At 56.8% G+C, this 16,425-nt stretch overlaps 1 protein-coding gene across 4 annotated transcripts in view; it reads right to left on the reverse strand.

Moving 5' to 3' along the window:
- Nucleotides 1-16,425, reverse strand: part of ZMIZ1 (zinc finger, MIZ-type containing 1) — a 220,496-nt gene that overhangs the window by 139,004 nt on the left and 65,067 nt on the right. For all 4 annotated transcript variants that reach the window (XM_004680707.2, XM_012723707.1, XM_012723705.1 and 1 more), the window contains exon 3: nt 16,242-16,336. The gene's annotated coding sequence lies outside the window, so the exon portion shown is untranslated. The remainder of the gene's footprint in view (nt 1-16,241; nt 16,337-16,425) is intronic.

Raw genomic sequence — 16,425 nt, forward strand, 5'->3', positions numbered from 1 at the left:
AGGGGTCACGCGAAAAGTCAGCAACTGAGGCAAAGCTGAAATCAGCATCCTGTTCCCCACCACTCGCGGCTCAGCCTTTCCCAGAGGCAAACTGGCCTCCAGACCCGCTGACAAAGAAAATAATTATTTTGGCAGCTGAGACAGAATCCAGAGCCGGAAAGTCCTCGCTTGCTCAGTGAGGATCGCCCAGGCTCCAAGGGGAGACGCCAGCCCATCCTGCCTCTCAGGGCGCTCAGGCTCGTGGCGGATGTATCAAGTGCTTCATGGCTCCCCGTTCCTAGGTACTGGCTTTGTGCAAAGGGGGGAAGCAAACCAGAGAAGAGAGGAGACCTGTCCAAGGTCACACAGCAGTAAGTGGAGGCACTAGGATAAAGAACTGAGGCCCTGGTTGGGGAGTCCCCCAGAAGAGGTTCACCTTTACTGAGTCCAGATGGGGGGTTTTCCTGGGATATTTCCTTTGACACTCAGTGAAATGTTACAAGGCCTAAACTGGCACCTCCGATTTACACACGAGGTCCAGAGCACTAATAAGAACAGAGCCAGGGTGTAAGCAAACAGCCTGCCTCACTCACTGTCTACTCCCGGGCCACCAGCCAGGAAGCCCACTCACTCCCTGCTCCACTGCTGTGGAGCTGCTCGGCCGCCCTGCACAGGCCAGGTGCTGCTGGGCACCCAGGCTCCCCTGCCACCATGCAGGGGCCCCCAAACACTGCACTGGGTGCCGGGCTGCCCAGGCAGGCTGGGGCGAGCAGGTGGGGAATAGTACTCAGGAAGCAGGAACCCAGGTTGGGGCGGGGTGGGGGGGGCTGGGAACACGGAAGTGACATGGTGTACCCCGTCCCTGGCGTTGCTAGTGCCCTAAGCTGAGGCTCACAGCCTGAGTGGGCTTGGCTACCAGGTGAGGCCAGGCTGAGGAGAAGGGAGATGGACAAGGTGTAAGTGGCTGCACCCAGACACAGCCAGAAGAAACGTGGACACTGCAGTAAGCCATTCATGCTTAAAAGGTGCTCAGAGGCATGGAGCTGGGTGCGGCCTGAGCCTCAGGGCCAAGTGGGGTGGTGGGGCCACCCAGCTTCCCCAGGGGATGAGCACCCACTGCCCATAAGGCTCCTGCGGGTGTTTTCAGCTCATGATGTTTATTTGGAGGTGGGGTGGGAGGGGACCCAGGGTGGCTCCGACTGTGAGGGCAGAGAGGGGTGTGTGCAGGCCTTAATGAACCAGGCCTTTATTCTCGCCGTGCGTCTGGGGCACCATGGGCAGGGCAGGGCAGGGCAGGGCAGAACAGGACAGTCAGGTGATCGCCTTGTAGAACAAGACACTAAGCTTCCAGGGCAGATGAGGATTCCAGAGATATCACAGCTGGAGAGAGGCAAGGCAGGGTCTGGGACAGAGAGGTCACTCTGACGGAGACCGTCTTAGGACCCAGAAAGTTATTTCAACCACACCCCCTTTCCATTTTCCACCTCCTCCTGGGGCCCCCTGGGAGGACTTGGGTGTGGACTTGGTGGAGGTACCTGGGAAGCTGACCGGTGCTGGGGTCAGCCTGGAGAGACTCAGGGCACATGGACAGAGGTGCCCACACCATCAGCACCCAGCTGGGCTCCGGGAAGGCTCTGTGCCTGGGATTCGAGGCCTGTGGCTAAGACACTCCCATTCTCCACAGGTGCCAAAGGCTGGGCGCAGGCCCTCTGGCTGGAGCCCTACCCTGTCCTCAGTGGGGAGGTTAAGCGCATGCTGGGTAGCGCTGGGTGAATCCTTGCTTTGTCCTTAACTCTGGGTAACCTTGCGTGAGTCACTTAGCCTCTCTGAGCCTTCATCTCCTCTCTGAACAGGGACAAACTGCCCGTCCAGCAACTTCCCCTCCAAGGGAAGCTCCAGGCTTTCCCTGTAGGCCTGGACCATGAGCAGAACACAGACTTACCCACATGCTCCTGGGGGGTGGGGCTGGACTGTCCAGTGTGGTCTGTAGGACAGGAGGTCACCCCGTTGGCACCTCTGAACCAGAGTTCAGGGTTCCCACCACCTGTTGCTAATCACACATGTGCCCTGGTGGCTGTGTGTAGCTACAGGACTCTTATGCAGCTTTAGGAGCCACAGAGAAAGGAACAGCCCAGCCACCAGTGACTGTTGAAGTTCAGGGCGGGGGGTGATTAATTGCTCAAGGTCTTGTGTGGTCACATGGGGACCAGAACTGTGGTCATGTCAGCATGTGCCCCAACTGGGCCCGATCTGACCCTCAGTGCTGGGGCTGGACCAGCAAGCTGTTCGTACCCCATCTTACAGATGGGCCAAATAGCTACTGGTCCCTTGGCCCAGGGCCCAGGGGCTCTGTCTCTGGGCCTGCACAGGGACAGTGAGCATCAGACCCTGGCTTCTGGGGTGACATGGATGCCCCCACCTCAGAGACCAACCCAGGGAAGCATCCCCTTACTTGACCCTCATCCTCCCCTGGCGGCCAGGGCTGGCTCCAGGAGCAAGGCAAATATTTACCCCGATGGTTATCCAAACCAAGCTGGCGCCCCGCCTCCCACATTCCTGGAATACGTATTCCCTGACCTCACCAGGCTTGGGGGGGTTGGTGGTAGTAGTGATGGCTGTAGGAGGAATCCAGACAGGGGAAGAGACAGCCAGACAGAGGGTCCCAGGCCTAGGAGGAAGCCAAGGCCTACTGGCTAGGAGGAAAAAAAAGGGCAGCTTTGAATGGTTTTGAGCTATTTACCCACTAGGGGAGGCTTTAGGCTGATCTTGTAGAACAGACCATCAGCCAGAGCACTGACCTACCCACAAGCCACTGGGGAAGGGGCTGGCCTGCCCAGCGTGGTGTGACAAGAACGGGGTTCAGAAGGGCACCTCTGAGCCTGCAGTGTAGTGCACCAGCTTCTTGGACTTCACACACACACACACACACACACACACACACACACACACACACACACACACACGACAACACATTGTGCCTACAGATTGAGCAACTCAGCCTGCTGCAAACAGCGCGTTCTCCCACCTGCCTGAACCCTTCTCCAGCCCCAGCAGCTCTCATGGCCTGTCCCATCCTTAGTACAGTAGGCCGCCAGGAGCTGTAAGCTCACTCACTCTGGAGGAAGACGGCAGGATCTCCCTTCTCCTCGTATCACCAAATGAGCAATTTTCTCCTGTAAGCAAGGGGCAATGGTGTAAGATGGGTTGCTAGTGCACAGTGCGGCTGTAGGTTCTGACACACCAGATTTGGGGCCTCAGTTCTGCTTACTAAGCAAGGAACTTAGCCTCTCTGGGCCTTGGTTTCCTCATCCGTAAAGTAGTGATAATAAGTCTCCACTCTCACAGAGGACTTCCCAAGGTGAGGACCTCACAAGGTTTGCACTTGCATATGACATGCTCAGCAAAGTAAGGGGCTGTCTTGGTTGTTGCTGGCTCAGCTTTGCTGGCCAGGTGCAGGTGGGGGGTCTTTCCTAGGGTGGAGGCATTGGATCCCTATACAGAGGTGCAGAAAGACCGAGGACTCTGATGAACACTGTCTTCAGGCTCCATCTGGGCCAATTCAGGAACAGGCCCCGTGGGTCTGCCCCTCCAGAGCAAGCTCTGTGGCATGCGCTCCATGTCACACCCACCATCTCATCAGACCTAAGGGGTAGGCATAGCTGCACCCTTGCCAGGGGCCTGGCTCTTGCCCATGGGGGCGCCTGGCTGGGGTGGTCAAACCAGGGCTCCTGGTACCCATCCAGGCACATGGCCACTCCTAATGCCAATGACCTAACTGAATTTTTGCCTCTTAGGTGGCTTGGTCTCTGACCTCTGTCCTCTCTGCTTGGATTGGCACCTGGCTGACCTGCCCACCTGTCCTGAAGAATTACCCCTCATCCCTACCCCTGTGGTGCTCCCAACCCCAAATTCCCTCTAACATTAATGGAACCTGGTAGAGGCCCTCAGAAGAATCTTGGAATCTGAGTCCAGGTCGGGAACCACCTTACAGAGGTGGGAACTAAGCCCAGAGAGGGCCAGGGCAGGCCCAAGGCCAGGGCGGAGGCCCAGCGCAAGTCTGGAGCTGGGAGTAGGGTTGAGGGCGATAGCCTGAGCAGCTAAGGGGTCCAATCCGACCCTCTGGGGGAATAACTTGTCCCTCCAGGTCTGTTTCTGCATCTGGTGCTCACCCTGGCGTCAGGGTTAGATGAAGGACATTATACGCATGATGGGTGCAGGGCTGGGCAGCACCACAGCTCTCGGCCCCAGAGGCAGACTGGCTTTCAGGCCCCCTCCACTTTGGGCAGCAGCAGGCAGGTCAAGAGGCTGAAAGGCATGGGTACCTCCATGGCACAGGCAAATTGCCAAGCACCAAGTGTTCCCGATGAACCCCTTCGTGGGCCAGTGGCCGGAGCCCTGGCGGTCGTGCTCCCCAAACAGACCACACGTGAACCAGGCCGGTCTGACGTGATGGTCAAGGCCCAGACTTACAAATGCTGGACAAAGGACAGCACTGTTCTTGCTAGCAGGGGGTGGTGGGTCTGAGCATGGCACTAACGTCACCCAGGCCTGGGTGAAATCCTGGTTCTGCTACTCACAAGCCATGTGGCCTTAGCCAGGGCTTGCATTCCCTCCCCTGCCCCCTACCTGTCACTGCCAACTTGGTCTAGTCGCTGGTGCAATGGGGAGGGAGAAGATTTAACTGGGTGAGTGCATGACCCAAACTCTGGCTCTCAGAAGAGCCAGGCCCCGAGAAGTCTTGCTGTCTGCAGAGCAGCTGCTGTCTCCCAGAGCAGCCCAGTGGCAGTCTGCAGAGTTGCTGCTGGGAAGGCTAGGGAACAAGGCAGCTGAGAGGGGCTTAGCCATCACACTGCATTCTGCCCCCTGTCCCAAGGTGTTCCATCCACCCACACAGCCTCCCGAGGAGGCTTGACTGTCCTCACTTGCTGGCTTGCAGGAAGGCCCTCCTGCCTTTGTGATATCACACTCCCTGGGGCCAGTGCTTCCCGCTCCTTCCAAGTCTCCATCACTCAAAGTGGAACGAAGTCTCCTACTACAAAGTGGGAGGAGTGGTGCCTGCCTAAGCCCCCAGGTTGCTGGAAAGACTCTAGGAGATGGAGGATGTGACCAGACCCAGTATGGGCAGGAAGAGGCCCCTGTTCGACTGTGTGCACCGCCCACCCTGTCTGAGCCATCACACACCCACAGTATGCTGTGGGCCCGCCGGGAGGGACTGGGGACACCCCCAGGTATTTCCCAGCTGGGGCCACCAGGACAGGCCTGGGATCCCCTCCTTCTCCCTTGAGTCTGGAGTTTCCCTGTATTCTTTTAGAAATAGGGGCTTTCTCAGCTCAGCAACTCAGTGGGATTCTTGGGGGAGCCTCCCTGCACCTGCTCACCCATCTCTGGGCCTGACAGAATCTGCCCTCTGGGGTCAGGACCCTCCACAAGTTAACAGGTGAGGCCAGGTAAGCCCCCAGAAGGTGTGTCCTCCTCCCATCCACAGGGCTTGCAGGTAAAAGGACTCGGAATGTTTGCTGGGTGAGTGAACGAACAGTGATGGGCATGGTGGCATGAACACAGTGGGTGATGCTTGCCCAGGGCATACCACGTCCGTGCCAGGCCTGGCTCTAAAGATACCGTTATATAGATGCCTCCACTTAGTCCCAAAGAGACTCTGTAACACAGGACTGTCACTCCCACCTCACAGATGAGGAAACCTAAGTTCAGAGACGTGAAGGTGTGTGCACTGTTATAGAGCGAGAGCTGGATTCCATGCAGGCTGAGGATTCCAAAATCTACACGCTGGTCCACAGTGTAGCCCGGGGCACCGGGAGAGTGAGGAAAACAGCCATCAGAGGCCAGCCAGTCCAGGGATTCCCAAGCAGACTGCAGGCCTGCCCTGGTCCGATTCATCTGGTCTGGGGTAAGCTACCTGTCACAGCCAAGAACCTTCGGCTAGTTCAAACCTGACTCCTCAACTGTGAAGACAGCCAGGAGAGAGAGGGGCTAGGTCATGGTCACTCTGTGTGTTCGAGGAGCCTAAAAGAAGGGCTCTGACGTCTCCATCGTGGGTTCTTGGAAACTGAGCAGACACCAGCAGAGCAGCCTGCGAAGCGCAGAGGCGGGCGGGAGAGATGAGGCGGAGGCGTGAGGAAGCCAGCCCAGCATGCAGCCAGATGACACACGGGCCCAGCAATTCCTGACTCACAGCCACCCATCCCGTGACTCCACCCACTGCCAATGCCCCCACCCTGGCTCACACAGCCCACTGCAGCTTCCGAAGCCCCTCCCATTTAGGCTGAAAAGCCACAGAGGGAGGAAAGAGTAGTGGGGCCCCACCCAGGGCTGGGTGGGAAGCTCACAAAAGTTCAAGGTGGGGGGATTGCAGGACACCAGAGGCCTGGGCATCAGCCTTGGCACTGGCTCCTGCCCTCCCTACAGTGCACCTCTCTCCGGTCTGACATAGCCAGTGTCCCTTGTACTTCATACCCAGTCTGCAGGCAAAAACTGAGGCTGGCTGGGCCCAGCTGGTGCTGACATCCACTTGGGTCAAATTTCTTAGCCACGTGACTCTCCCGAATCCGGGCCCACACCCGAGTGAGTATGCCAGGCTTCCCTGCTGCCAGTTCCTCTCCCCAGGGACTCTTTACTCCCTTGTCCCCCAACCTTCAATGTCTGTGAGGTACAATTCTAAATCTTCAGCCTCCTATTCCAGGTCCCAGCTTGACTCTTACCTGAACCTTTGCCTAAATGTCACTGGCTTGCCCACTACTGCACCCCTGCCTACATTCATCCTGCTGCCAGGAACGCCCCATGATCTGAATCACAGGAAAGAAAATGACTGTGGGGCCCCAGGGAGTCAGACACTCTTTCTAGACACTCAAGACTCCTAACAGCTCCCTAGGACATCGGCTCTGAAAGGTCCACTTGACGGATGTGGATGCCAAGGCTCAGAAGGGTGATACGTCCAAGAGCACAGGTCTTCCCTGTGGCTCACAGCTTTCAGTGGTCCCTGAGAGCTCAGCAGCCCAGGGCCTGTGTTAACGCGCCCACTGTCATGGAGACATGGGTCTACTATCTAGGCTTCCTAATCCTCCCCCTGGGTAGCAGCTGATACGCAGACCGCACACCCTCACACCCTGCTGATACTGAGCTGGGCTGGGGTGGATGGTCACAGGTCAGAGAAGACCACAGCACAGTGGCTGTGGGCAGCACCCCTGGGGCCAGCTGTCCGGGATCAAGGCCCAGTGTGACCACCTAGGGTGATCCACTCACTTGTGCCTGTCTTCGTCTTCTTCTCAAAATGGAACAACAGGAATATTTGCTCTGATAGTGATCATTGATTCCTTTAGATAATTAGAGCCAGATCTCCAGAGTGCTACAGAAACACCTAGTTTTCAGCATCGTCACCCTATTCTTCCCAGCACCGTGGGCTCAACACCATGACCAAAGGAAAACGAAGAACTCACACAGAGAGCCTTCCAGGAAGGAGGAGGTGGAGGGAGTGGGGCAGAGGGCCTGTCTCTCTCTCAGCACCGCGCCCACACACGCCGTTGGCCGGGCCCACCTGCCCAGCAGAACAGAGACGTGGGCAGTGTGCCATTCCCGGCTCCTGGGAGGAGGGAGTCCCCTTGTCTGCTGAGACACCCAGATCTGCACTGTGCTGTCAGAAATGGGATGATCCAGTGACGGGCCTTTTCCCAGATAAGGCCCAGAGTAGCCTTACCAGCCAGCTGGTAGTGGGTCCTATTCTCTGGGACCCTTGCTTAGCTCCATGATGAAGTTTCTCTTGCCGGGTCCCTAAAGGTCACTAAGTGTCTAGGAGGAGACAAGTCTTCGGCCTGTGTGAGGTGAGGTCTGGGCGTGGGCCCGGGCTTCCACCGATGGGAGGCCCCGGGAGGGGGTCAAAACAGGCCAGAGGCAGGCTGCCCACAAGCCTGAGCTGCAGCTTCCTTTCTCAAGAGGGCATGATTACTGGCAGCAGCTCCTGCGGGAAATAATAGAAGCGCCACCCGAGGCAAACAGGGGACAAAGAGGGTGCCTGGGCAGGGTTTCCTGTTGGGTGGGCGGGTGGCCACTTGCTGAGGTCGAGTGACCACTGTGGCTATGGTCCTGAGGCCAGGCCTGGGTTGGGTTTCACCTCATCCCTGGCTCAGGCCCAGGCGACCCTGAGTCCCATCCTCCAGGCCTGCCTGGCTTCCTGTCCCACTGGTCCCACCCAGCCTGGGAGAGAGGGAAGGATGGCCCCATGGAGGCCTTCTCAGAGGCACCAGTTTTCTGGGACAGGAGTAGGTTGGCCGCCCAGGGCCTGCTTCGTGGCCTCTGTCCCCTGACCTCTAGGCCCCCAGCTATTTGATTTCTAGCAAGAAGCTTGACAAAAGCATCACAGGGCTTTCTTTCTAGGGGCTGGTAACTCTAGCCCCAGCTGAGCAGGGGCTAGAGATTTCCCCGATTCTGGGCAGAGGAGCAGTGTCCCCTCTAAGGAACTGAAGGGACCACAACAGGGGAGAAGCTGAGGGACAATTTCAGCTTCTCAAAGGGAGAAGCTTCTCAAAGGCAGAACTTTCTAGGGTCAAATATGAGGGGCAGTGTGGCACCCCCAGAAAGTGTGACAACCCTACCAGGCATTGCACCCCCTGACCAGGAGCAAAAAGGCGGCAAACCATTGGCAGCACCCAGAGTAAGACCCCTTCCTTTCCACCCCTGCTCTGCGTGCCCTGCTTAAATTGACAGGAGTCTGGGTGGCACAGGAGCCAGGCCCAGGGGCAATGGGGGTACCCACGGCCTCCAGCAGAATCTGATCCATTCCCTCTGCCTCAGGAGCTGGGAACTCACCTGTCCATGGGTGGGGATATATGAAAGTGGGCAGGTTGCTGGTCTGGCTCATGGGGGCGAGAGATTTGAACAAAGGACCCCGCCCCACCCCTACTCCCTTGGTTTCTCCGGACATGGGCTGTGGGAGGCCGTGGGATCCCTAGCCTCTATCAAGGCCGCTTGCAAACAGGTGACTCAGAAAGCAGCAGGCCAGAGAGTGAAGAACTCTTCCAGCCGGTTTGGGGGCTGGGGGTGTGATGGACATCTCTTAGCTCAGAGTCAGGGGAGCAGTGCAGATTGGAGTTAGTTTGGCCCTCAATGGGACTTGTTTACTTGTTATCAGCCCAGGGACAAGGGCACAGCTGGGACCCAGGTTTCCTGCCTGCACCGTGGGCTGTCCAAGGGCCTCTTGAGGAAGAGGGTCAGCAGACCCACTTCCGTCCCCTCGTGGCCCCAGGGGGTATTCCAGGAAGGTGAGTCTGGCCACGGGCTGACTTTAGCCACACCCCGACACCCAGACACAGATGTCTTGCTCGTATTTCTACAACAGACCCCAATGGGATGGTTGTGGTTGCAGCTTGATTCTCAGCCAAGGGGTATGACGCTAAAGGGGAGCTTGGTCAGGGGGTCAGAGGCTTAAGATCTCTGGGTGAGCAGGGTGCAAGGCAGAAGCCTGTTGGGGACCCAGGTACAAGTTACTAGGAAAAGTTACTGAGATGGCCAGGGGGGTGGGAGTAAGTCTCCTGTCTCTGGGGGTATGCAAGCCTAGGTATTCGGGGACTCTAGCCCCATACTTAAGAACCACCCTGCTTACACTTTGTATTCACTCATGGGTGACAGGATGCCTGGCCTGAGTCACCAGCTCTACCACATACCACTCTGCCTCCTGCCAGGGTAACAAAACAGCCTTGAGCTCACAGGGGGCCCTCTAGGTTGTACACTCCAAATATTATCAACATCAGAGACCAGATCTGAGAATGTTCTTTGTAGCCCTGATGCCAGCTCTGTGCCCTTCATGCCAAGCACCTGGTTGCTCACCAGGTAGACACCACATTGTCTGCACCTGGGCCCCAGGGGGGCTGTGCCCTCTAAGGCCACACAAGCCTGGTAACCCCGGGGAAGGCTATGGGGAGCCCTGCTCGGGCCGGCCCCCCTGAGCAACTTTTCCGGGGCTCTGCTGCCCAGGTCGACTCACAGAAGAACCCCGGAAGGCAGGCCTCTGTGCTCTGTCCACCTCTGTTCTGGAAGTCCCACCTAGCAGCTATTCTCTAGAGGACGGGGACCCTCTCCCTAGCCACTCAGTCCACGAGGGACGCAGTGACGTCTCTTGCCTTCCTTGTTGCCCGCGCCCCATGCTGGGGTTCCATCTTCCTGGAATGACGGGGGTGGGACATGGCTACGTCATGGTCAAAGCATTCCCTCGCAGGACAAGGTGGACCTGCCCGGCCACAGGAGGAAAATATGTCAAAGGTATATAGGCTCAACAGAGGTTCCAGAAGGTCTGTGCTCTTATGACCCCACTTCCTGCTGGGCTCAGCTCCTGGCACACAGTAGGTCCTTCATACCTGTTTGTTGAATCGATCAGCGATCTGATGAAGCAAGTTTAAGCCCCACTAAGCTTTCCTACCAAGGGGGCAGTGCTCAGCTGCACGCTCCTGGGAACATGACGGGGTAGGGGTGGGGGGGTGGGGGGGCGTTCCATGTGTACCCCTCTCTGATCTGGACTGTCTTTTAGAGCGCCTCCTAGACAGAGGATGACCACCCTCTCTGTCAAGGCTAGATGGCTCTCTGTGGTCAGCAAGCCCAATGCCCTCTTGACAGACGGAGATGCCAGGCCCTCCACCCCAACCCCCAAATCCAAAGGCTCAAGAACTCCAGGACCTGGTTCAGGGTTGCCTTCTGCCCCCAGTGAGTCTTGTGTCTGCCACCCAGGCCAGTGTGCCCACCCTTACCCCCCCTTTCCACTCCCAGTTCCCTATCTCAGGCTCCTGGCTGCAGCCGGCCTGAACTGCTTTACTTGGACAAACAGGGACGACGGCCATATGACGGGCTGAGGTTTCCTGGATCGGGGAGACACACACACACACACACACACACACAAGGCCACTCTGGCAGGTCAGGTGGTCATGCAGCCCAGCAAGGCAGGGACCGGGCCAGCTCAGGTTTCTGTGTCTCTGAAGGACAAGTGTCTGGGTCTGCCGTTCTTCACCCAGAAGAATGCCTTCTCCAAACACTTGTTTTCTGCTTCCTGGACGCACCAGAGACATGCTGAATGGGAAGTGAGAGGAGTGGGGGGAGTCGAGAGGAGCAGAGGAGAGGATCACGCCCAACCAGAGCCTCTGCTGGTGTTTTCCTTCCGCCCTCCCCACCCAGAGGGCAGATACCTGCTGGGAACCTGTGGCTACCCAGCCTCCCTGACAGCAGGAGAATCCCAAAGCCCAGAGTTTGGAGGTGTTGGCAGTGAGACTGGAGGAGCGCTGAGGCACAGGGAGGGGTCTCCACGTGGGCCCAGGACAGGCCAGAAAGGCTTCGCACAGGACTTCGTGGCCCATTCCTGGGGGTGTCAAGAAGAGAAAGGGTGGGAGAAGGGGCTGTCTAGTCAGACTTGACAGAACAGTTCTGCTTTGTTCTGTTGTTTGTAAAGATCTGTGTGCCAGGATCTCGAGGGCTCCTCCAGATTTGGGGGTCTGTGCCTTCGATATGACCATGGAATGACAGGCCTGTCGTCAAATACCTGACACCATTCCACTAAGGGAGAAGGAGGCCACCTCTCTTGCCAGTTAGGGCTGACATTCTGCTCTGGGGACACCAGTATCTGTAGTATGGGAGGGGTCTGTGGTTGGCTCTTTACCTGCCTAGACCCCAGACCTGACTCCCAGGACTCTAGTCGCACAGAAGCCCACTGTAGGGGCATCTCAGGCAGGCCACAGAAAAACAAGGGGTGTGATTGTGAGTCCCCAGTCTGGGCAGGCCCCTGCTCAGCCCTTCATATGCATCTCATTGAACCTCACAACCAGTACAGGAGGTAGGTGATGTTTCACCCCATTTTACAAGTGAGGTTGTTACAACCTTAAGTTAAAATCTGAAGTTAATGAGAGCAGAAGGGCCCTCCTGGTGGCTCAGGGGTTATGTCTCAGCACTGTGAAGCTGTCCTCAGCCACTGCAACATGAGTTCGATGCCTGGCAAGGGAGCTGACCCACATGTCATGGCTGACCTCTCCTGACAAGCCTGCTGCTCCCCTCAGCAGTGTATTTCAGTATATCCTCCTGTTCTGTTCCCCTCTCTGTCTCTGGTGGATCCTCTCACCCCTTGTACCTCTGGCCTGTACCCCAGTTCTGTATGCATAAATAAACAGATCTTTTTTAAAAAAATGAAGGCAGGAATCAGTGTGTGAACCACCCAGTGTTCTTAACCAGCACCCCACCAGATCAGGGGCTGGGTCCCCAGCTTCAGGGACAGGCCCATCCTCTACAGGTTCCTGACAAGATTTCGAGGCCAGTCCCAGGGTTCCCAGGGGTGCGGGCCAGCCAGCCCCGCCTCTCCTCCTCTGTCTGTCCAAGGTACTCAGCCTCCCTAGTGGCTTCTGTGAAGTCTTCTAAGGCAGAAGAGGCAGGAGAAGAGAGGTGTGTGGGGGGAAGGGGGATGAGGGAGTGTGAGGAGAAATACACTCGGGAAAGAGAGAATATGAGGAACAAACAAGGATAGAGAAGAGCCAGGGAGGGGGTGGGTAAAGATGGAGAAATACACAGAGGAAACAGAGTAGAGGGAGAGAGATGAAGTGACAGAGTCACAGCAGAAGAAAGACGGAAGATGGAGAGACTACAGGAGGGAGGGAAGAGAGGAAGGGACCCACTGCCGGGGAGTGGAAGGAGAAAGTGGGGAGCAAAAGGGAGAGACCGAAAGGCAGACAGGGGGTCAGGGAGGGGAAGCACCGCCCAGCGAACATTAAATACCTAACAGGAGATGACAAATCAAATGGGAATTACTGTGGTAAAAACATAATTAGAAACTTGATTGAAGTTAAACAGAATTTACATAACACTGCAAATTAACTTTACACGGAAACTATTCACTGGGAAGGCAATGAAAAGGCATTTCATTAGTAATCTATATTTAAACAATAGGCACAATGGAGCCTTCTGATGAGGAACTTGGTGCCTTCAAGCAGAGCGAGTGCCAGCGCCTGCCTGGGGACAGCAGCCAGTGGGTGCTCCAAGAGGAAGTGGGTGCCTCTAGAACAGGGGCCCTGCGCCTGCGGCGGGGAGCTCGGGTGGTTGACACACGACACATGTGGGGCCAGATCAGACTCTGCCCTGACTTGCTGTGTGGTCCTGGACCAGCTGTCCCACCTGTTCTGGGCCTCCTTCTCCTCATCTACAAGCTGAAGAAGTTACACAGGAGGTAAAGGTACAGCAAGCCTGGGTATTCTAGAGGTGTTTGGCAGATGGCAGAGGGCAAGTAGGAAGATTCAGATCATCTGGGGTCAAGCCCTTGCCCTGACACTGCTTAGCTGTGATAACTTGCGAGCTTCTTCCTCTCCAGCCCTGGTTTATCCATCTGCTCAATGGAGATAAGTCCATCCCACCCGCCCTCACCCAGGCAGTGGGAGGATTTAGCGAGAGACGGGGTGGGGACAGCTTAAAGAAAAGTGAATCTAAAGGGACGGGATTACTTGACTCATCTGCCTGGCACACTAATTAGATTACCAGTAGCCTCTTGCCATCAACCTCCCACGAAGCCACGCATCAGCAGAGCACCTTCCCAAGGGTCTTCAAACACCCCACGGAGATCCTGAGGGGCAGCTCCCTGCCCAGCTCCATCTTAGCCTCAGCTCGGAGAGGCTTTGGCAGCTTTTGCCACACCAGGGTGCATCTGCTCAGGCCAACAGGCTGGACACTGCCCTCTTGGGCTGTTAGTTCTCCTCCTACCGCCCATGCCCGTCAAGCATCTGCCTGGCCTCAAGGCCCCTTCCTGCAGCCCTCCCGGAACGAGCTGACTCACTGAGTGGTGGGTGAGTCCCGAACATCACAGATGCACAAGAGGAGACACTCAGAGCTCCCAGCATGACATGACTGCCTCCCAATGCAGTGTACTCCTCTAACTGGGGAGTGCCCGCGGACGCTCTGGCATACACTCATAGGCCAGGAAGTCTTTGTAGTGTCTTTTAAGGTAAAGGACCTAGGTAGGGCTTAGGGTTCCGTAGCAAGCTGTGGCCCTGATGCCTGTGGGCAGCACTTTGAGGCTTGTCTTTGCAGACAAGTAACCAGGCAAGGAGAGGATGCCTGGGCTCAAGAGCTCCAGAGGGGAGGTGAGAGGTCAGAAGAGGCAGGAGGGTCTCAAAAAGAAAGTGCCAGGTGTGCAGACTTCAAGGCGAGCTCAGCTGAGGCCGGGAGTGCAGGCCGGGGGGTTGGGGGGGTGGGGTCCCAGACGTGGGCTGCCCCACCGCCCAGCCAGACACCTCTGTGTGTTAGGCATGAAGGGCAGCACTGCTCCAGAACTGCCTCCTTCTCCACCAGCCTTCTCCACGGATGGCTCGTTTATTGGGGTCTCGGAACCTTTGCTCAGCTGTCCCCGCCTAGAGTGCCTTTCTCAGCTTCGCCAATAAATCTTCCCTGGCCATTAAGAGACTGCTCACCTACCTCTCTTCCTACTTCCTTGACTGGCCTTCCCCTTGCCCCCACCCGCTCGTCCCTCTCTTTGGGCTGGAAGCCCCATGACTCACGTTCGGGCTTCTGACCACTCCATCTCCAACTGGCCTCCGAGGTGACCTCATCACCCTCACGGCTTACACCACTGTCTGTACACGGCAGCCCCTCCACACATATGTCCCGTCGGGACTGATCTGCCTTCCAGATCATCTGTCCGACAGCCTCCACCCTTCCCCTTGGATGTCTGGAAGGCGTCTCAGATGGAATATGCAATCTTGTTCAGCCCTCCCCTGCCAGCACCGGGGCTGAATAAATGACACTTCTGTTGTACCTGTGGCTCCTGTCCCAAGCCTAAGGGCTTCCTTGATTACCCCCGCTCCCACCTCCACTCCACCGGCAAGCCCATCTGCTCTGAAATATATTCAGACGTCAATGGCTTCTCACCTCTCCCCTTCCTGCCTAGAGTCTAGACTCCCCAAACTGCTCTTCCCTGCTCCACTCTTGCCACCGATATGAGTGGAGCCCTCAAGTTCTCTCTGATTTTCGCTCTTCCCCCTCACTCACTGTAGCCACAAGGCTTCCCTGCCACTTCCTTGAAGGTGCCAAGGGCACCCAGCTCACTTCCTTCTGGCATTCATGTTACCTTGTCAGAAGCCACCCTTCAGTACTCTTATCAAAGAACACTTTGCCCCACCCTATAGACTCTTACCCAGATTAATCTCCCTTCTTAAAACAGCACAGACAGTCCCTGCCCTGGGCCCTGGGTCAGCCACCTCTGGGATCATGTGTTGCCTGCCCCACGGTGACAGTGCCCTTTCAGGGCGGGGCTAATCCTGTTCCATCTTCAAAACCCAGCTCTGAGTGCAGGCCTGAGCTGGCACAAGGGTGAGTATACACTTGAGGTGTGAATGAATGAGCACATGGGTGGTCGGCCAGACAGATGGTGGATGAAAAGATGGTTAGATGAGGGGAGGGGTGGGTTAGATAGTGGACGGTTGGCTAGAAGGAGCAGTGGGTAGGATAGTCTGGTGAGAGGGTAGTTCGACAGGAGGATGGACAGAAGAGTAGGTGAGTGGGTGGACGCTCGGTGGGTGGATGGGCAGACAGCTACCACCACAGGCAATCGATAGACTGGCCTTAGGGGGTGGGGGGTGCCTGGAGCAATGAGGTATAGCAGAAGCGGAAGGACAGGCTGCTATGGTCAATAGGCAGAAGCCAGGCGGCTCTGGTGCAGCCGCAGCTTGTTGTGTGAAGCTTGACAGGGCCATTAGCTTCCTTGAGTCTTGGTCTCATGGTCTGAAAATGCAGACAATAATTCTTGCCCAGAGCTGTCAGGGAGATCACTATGGAGTTTCAAATACTGTCACAAATACAATCACATGCCCATCCGAGAAGACACACCTCGGCCAGGTTTGCTTCAGAAGATCCTGTCCTCCCATGTCCTATCTGCCCTGCTGACCTTGCTTGTGGCCTAATGCTATATCCACAGGGGCCAAAACCCTTGGTTACACACCCCAGAGCCCACACCGAGCCAAGAGGCTAGGGTAGCTTCAGTCCAAGTAACACCCAAATCCACGTGATTCCCAGAATCTTCCAGAACTGGAGTAAATGGGGGACATTTTAGAGATGGACAAGCTGAAGCTGACAGTCTATATGGGACACCACACATGAAGTTACAGAGCAGCCGCAGCCCGGGGTAAGGAGGGCTGGGAGAAAGCACTGCTGACTCTCTTGTCACTCCCCAGCCCTGCTCAGTTATTGCTCAGCGCAACCTCATCCCCGTTGCTGGGCACCAGGATTTTGGGGTCTGGCGTTACCTTTCTGGGTATGGCAGCTGAGTGATGGGTGGCGACTCTTCTCCTCACACCCCCAGCAGCATTGGTCTGGCACGGCAGGCCTCCTCCTCCGTCGTCTGGGTACACAGGAGAGACAGGACACTTATGAGCGGCCAGGGACACGGACAGCGGTGACTCCCTCCCTGTCCCTCCCTGCTAATCTCAG

This window comes from Condylura cristata, unplaced genomic scaffold, assembly GCF_000260355.1.
Source record: "Condylura cristata isolate star-nosed mole 26May11 unplaced genomic scaffold, ConCri1.0 scaffold00011, whole genome shotgun sequence".
Lineage (NCBI taxonomy): Eukaryota > Metazoa > Chordata > Mammalia > Eulipotyphla > Talpidae > Condylura > Condylura cristata.